Source organism: Mus pahari, chromosome 6, assembly GCF_900095145.1.
Source record: "Mus pahari chromosome 6, PAHARI_EIJ_v1.1, whole genome shotgun sequence".
NCBI classification, from domain to species: domain Eukaryota; kingdom Metazoa; phylum Chordata; class Mammalia; order Rodentia; family Muridae; genus Mus; species Mus pahari.
In genome coordinates this window covers 1,050,619-1,056,411 of record NC_034595.1, presented here as the reverse complement: position 1 = coordinate 1,056,411, position 5,793 = coordinate 1,050,619, and positions in this window count along the sequence as shown.

Here is a 5,793-nt window from a genome sequence, read left to right as displayed (position 1 = left end):
GGAGAGGAGAGGAGAGGAGAGGAGAGGAGAGGAGAGGAGAGGAGAGGATCATCAGTTAATCAGTTATGAGTAAAGAGGCCTGTGCTTATACCCTGAGCACTTAAGAAGCAGAGGCAGGAGAATACCAAGTGTATGTACCAAGTGTTACAGCCTGGGCAATTTTAGTAAAACTGTCCACCCAAACCAATAGAGCTGGATGTGGTGGTGGCACCCGCCTTTAACCCTTGCTCTCCAGAGGCAGAAGCAGGAGGGTCTCTGTGCGTTCAAGGACAGTCCTGTCTACATAGAGAGTTCAAGAATAACCAGGGCTACACAGAGAAACCCTATCCCTAAAATGCAACAAGCAAACAAAAACCCACCCTGTTCTCCCTTCCTGCCGTTCCTAGGAATCAGGGCTACAGGGAAGGGAGGATTCCAGCAAGGTGGAAAGCTCATCCCATCACCACTGTATGCCTTTGGACAAACAAACCTCTCTGAGTCTCAGGTTACCTGTAAAAAAAATTTATTTTGTACATACAATATTTCACACTATCACTTTGTTTTTGTATGTATGGGTGGCCATGTTCCTGCCACAGTAGAGTCCACTCTACTTAGATTTTCAGACTTGGTGGCATCACCATCACAGACTGAGCCATCCATCTCACCAGACCTGTTTTTGGTTTTTGAGATAGGGTTTCACTCTGTGGCCCAGTTTGGCTTTGAGCTATGACATCCTGCCCCAGCCTCCTGGGGTCCCCTTGCTTCTCTCACCTCAGGCTTCCCCCACCCAGGTGCAGCTGCTCTCTAGCCTGAACCTCAGCCACAAAGCAAGCCCAAGATCCCCCTCCAGCCTCCAGGTTCCAGAGCACTCTGGCCTCCCTGGGCTCTCACCTCTACTGGGACCACACTGAGTGGCTGCTGCCGCATGCACTCACCTCACCCCTTTGGCAGAGGGCTCACCTCGGAACGAGGTTTTGGATCGCCAAGAGGTCAGACTCATTGTCCGTTTCTGTCCCTGGTCTCTCTTGAGTGACTTGGAATGTGCCTCTGAGCTAGACTGGAATCGAGCTGAGTGCCCTTCCTGCCAGCAGCAGCCCGCACCATACCATCCGGAGCCTCTCCTAGCACGCAGGGATTGCCTTGTCAGGAGGGCCGAGGGATGATCAGAATCCAGCTCCTGCCGACTGAAGCCACCATCGGGTCCCCAGCTCTCTGTACCTGCTCCAGCCCAGCCAGGAGCCTCTGCAGTGGATATACAGTTAGTTCTCCCTCCCTCAGGACACTGACAGCTCTGAGGCGCTTTTCCTGGCTCCTTAAAGCACTGGTCTCTGTGATCATAAAGGTCAAATCCCAGATAACCTGGCACTCTCATTCTCTGAACCAAGACAGCGGGCTCCTAGCTTCGTGTCATAATTATCTGTACATGTACTGTGGCAAAATTGGAAAATAAACAGAAGAAAGTGAAAAGGTCAGCCTGGCCTGGTGAATTAGGCCTGTAATTACAGCTACTTAAGCTGCAGAGGCAGGAGGATCGCGAGTTCAAGGCCAGTATGAGTTACTTAGTGGATTCCAAGCCAGTGTGGACTACAGAATGCTACCTCATTTGAAAATAATGGATTGATTAATTTTTAAAAATAGTCTTAGAGCCGGGCAGTGGTGGTACATGCCTTTAATCCCAGCACTTAGTAGGGAGAGGCAAGCGGATCTCTGAGTTGGACACCATCCTGGTCTACAGAGTGAGTTCCAGGACAGCCAGGGCTACAGAGAGAAACCCTATCTTGAAACAAATACATATATATAGTCTTAAAAATGTAGCTTAGTGGTAGAACAGTGAGTTAACATGTGTGAGTCCTGAGTACAATTAATTGATTAATTAATTAAAAATAAAAATGTTCTGGGGACTGGAGAGATGGCTCAGTGGTTAATAGCACTGGCTGCTCTTACAGAGTGCAGGGTTCAATCCCCAGTACCCACCTGGCAGCTCACAACTGTCTGTAATTCCAGTTCCAGAGGATTGAGCACCTTCTCATAGAGATAAGTGTAGGCAAGACACCGATGATCATAAAACTAGAATAAGCCTTAAAAATATTCTGTTAAAAACAAATGTTTGGAGAAATGGCTCAGTGGTTAAGACCACTGACTGCTCTTCCAGAGGTCCTGAGTTCAATTCTCAGAAACCACATGGTGGCTCACAACCATCTGTAACAGGATCTTATGCCCTCTTCTGGTGTGTCTGAAGACAGCTACAGTATGTGAGTACAGTATTCACATATATAAAATAAAATAAATCTTAAATTTTTTTTAAATCCCCACAAATGTCTGTTTGTAGATCAAGCACTGTTCATGTTTTGGTATCTTTCCTCTGTCTATGACTCTGTCTAAAGTGTCAACTATCAAGACCACTGCCTTAGCTTTTCAGGAAGGGACATGGACTACCATCTTAGATACTTACTTATAACAACCATAGGAAACCCCCTTACTTCAGAAATAAATGAAGAAAAATGGCACAGTCTTTTTTTTTTTTTTTGGTTTTTGGTTTTTGGTTTTTGGTTTTTGGTTTTTGGTTTTTGGTTTTTGGTTTTTGGTTTTTGTAGACAGGGTTTCTCTGTGTAGCCCTGGTTGTCCTGGAACTCACTCTGTAGACCAGGCTGGCCTCGAACTCAGAAATCCGTCTGCCTCTGCCTACCGAGTGCTGGGATTAAAGGTGTGCGTCACCATTGCCAGACAATAGCACAGTCTTTAGGACATGCTATGTGTATTATATCATTGAGGTTCTTTTTTTCCAAAGTGGGCTTTGATGTTTTTAAGTATCAAAATTTTTATTACTTTCTTTTATTATTGTGTGGGCATATGTGTGCCATACTGCCCATGAGGCTGTCTGAACACTATTTATGGGCATTGGTTCTGTCTCTTCACCATGTAGGTCCTGGGGATCAAACCCAGGCTGTCAGGCTTAGCAGCAGGCACCTTTTGCCATCTTGACAGTCCTGGACATTTCTTTTGAATATGACATTGGAAATTTTTTTTTACAATATTTATCCCTTAAGGATATCCTCCCACATGAATGAAAATTTGTTTTAAAAGTTGTTTTAGGGGCTGGAGAGATGACTCGGAGGTTAAAAGCACTGACTGCTCTTCCAGAGGTCCTTAGTTCAATTCCCAGCAACCACATGGTGGTTCATGACCATCTGTTATTGGATCTGATGCCCTCTTCTGGTGTGCCCGAGGACAGCAACAGTGTACTCATACACATAAAATAAAAATAGGTTTAAAAAAAGCTGTTTTAAATTTGGTATTATTTTATGCATATGACTTTGTGCCTGCATGTATGTATGTGTGCGCCACATGCACACTGAATCTTTCCTAACATAAGCATAAGAAACAGATACAGTACAATACAGCCTGCCTCTCTCTGCCTCCCGATTGCTGGGAGTAAAGGCATGTGCCGCCACCGCCTGGCTGCATCTTTTCTATGGTCTTTCATCCTCTCTCTCTCTCTCTCTCTCTCTCTCTCTCTCTCTCTCTCTCTCTCTCTTAAAAAAAGATTTATTTATCTATTTTATGTATGTGAGTACACTGTAGCTGTACAGATGGTTGTGAGCCTTCATGTGGTTGTTGGGAATTGAATTTTAGGATCTCTGCTCACTCCAGTCAACTCTGCTCCCTCCGGTCCAAAGATTTATTTATTATTATACATAAGTATACTGTAGCTGACTTCAGATGCACCAGAAGAGGGCATCAGATCTCATTACAGGTGGTTATAAGCCACCATGTGGTTGTGGGATTTGAACTCAGGACCTCCTGAAGAGCAGTCAGTGCTCTTACCCGCTGAGCCATCTTGCCAGGCCCTCTTGCCAGACCCTCATCCAGTCTATTAATGATAAGCATCTGTGTTCCTTCTAATTTGCCCTCAGACATAATGCTTTTGTACAGTTTGCTTCTTGAAAGAGATTCCTGGATGAGAAGAAGGAAAGGAAAGACATGTCCTCCGAGACAGCACTCTCCATGAATGTGGTGGCACCAACCCTTAATCCTACCACTCTGGGGGCAGAGACAGCTTCGAACCTAAGTTCCAGGCTAGCCTGGACTACATAGCCCGTAAGTTCTAGGCTAGCCATGGCTAGACAGTGAAACCCAGTCTCAAATAAACACAAAGTGGCAGATGCAGAGTGAGTTCTGGGATAGCCAGGGCTACACAGAGAAACCCTGTCTTGGGAGAGAGGGGGTAGGGGGTGGAGGAGAGAGAGACAGGGTGGGGGTAGTGGGGAGAGAGAGAGAGAGAGAGAGAGAGAGAGAGAGAGAGAGAGAGAGAGAGAGAGAGAGAGAGATAGCTTAGTGGTAAAGCACTTGTCTGTCATAAGACCTTGGGTCCCGTCCCGAGCTGCAAAAACAAACAAGCAAATAAATGGAGGGCTGACTGAAGCCCTGTTGCTATAGTGCCTGCCAAGCATTCGCAAAGCCCTGGGTTAGCTCTGCAAACCACACACTGCTAACCATGGTGGTGATGCATGTCTGTGATGCTGTCACCCGGGAGGGAAAAGTGTTACTGCTTCTGTTGCTGCACGTTACTGGGGAAATCGGGATTCCTTCTGGGGGAACTTAGGCTCACTAATAAAGTTATTTAGGAACAGACTCAAATGGCAGCTTGAGGCCAACTCTATTAGAGTTTAATAGAAAAATCCGAGGGCAGAAAAGTTGTAAATTTTGGTAGTTGCATGGAGAAGAATGAAGAAAAGTATGGGGGAAAGCCATGTCCTTTGAGTTAAATGGAGATCAGACACGAAGCAGGAAGAGGGGCTTGAGGAAAGAGGTAGAGAGGGACTGGAGCGATGACTCAGAGGTTAAGAGCACTGGCTGCTCTTCCAAGAGATTCCAAGTTTGAATTCCCAGTGCTCAGGCGGCAGCAAATATCAATCTGCAACTCCAGTTCAGACGAGACACACTCTCTGGTGTGGAGCGCAACAGGCACGTATGCTGTGCACAGACATATAGGTAGGCAAACCGTCCCCACGTATAAAATGATAAATTAGGAGCGGTCAGTTCCTGAAAGAGAAGGACAGAAGAGAAACGGTCAGATGGTTTAGAGCCTAGCAGGCCAATCTAGACGCTCCAGTTGGCTCTATGGAGGCTGTGCAAGGAGCAGGAATTCTAGAAAAAGTATTTCCCAGAAGAGTGAGAGTGAGTCTTAGGACAGCCGGGGTACACAGAGAAACCCTGTCTCATAAAAAACCAACAAAACAAAACAACCCCAAAAACCTAAAAATCAAAACCATTAATTACAGAAATAACTAACCCCCCCTCACATCTCTTTAGCATAGCTTTTGATGAACTAATTTACCTACCCAAGGGGTGGTCTCTTGGCCTGGTGACTGAGCAGCTGAAATGGATGAGCTTTTAAAGGGAGAGATGCTGGCAGGACTCCACTGAGAGGTAGGAGGTAGACTTCATTCCTTGGCTAGGAGGCAACAGCTTTTCCATCATGCACCTTCAATGCTTTTTTTTTTTTTTTTGTCTACATAAGGAGTTCAAGGTCAGGCTAGGATGCATAGTGTGGCTCACAGGCCTCAATATGAGTTAAAACATAACGCTCAGGGAATATAGGAATGAATCTTTGTGACCTTGGATTAGACAAGACCTTCTTAAACATCAAATACAAAAACATATAAATCAAAAACATGTAAATATATTTTATCAAAATTAAAAATGCTTGTATTTGCCGGGCGTGGTGGCGCATGCCTTTAATCCCAGCACTCGGGAGGCAGAGGCAGGTGGATTTCTGAGTTCGAGGTCAGCCTGGTCTACAAAGTGAGTTCC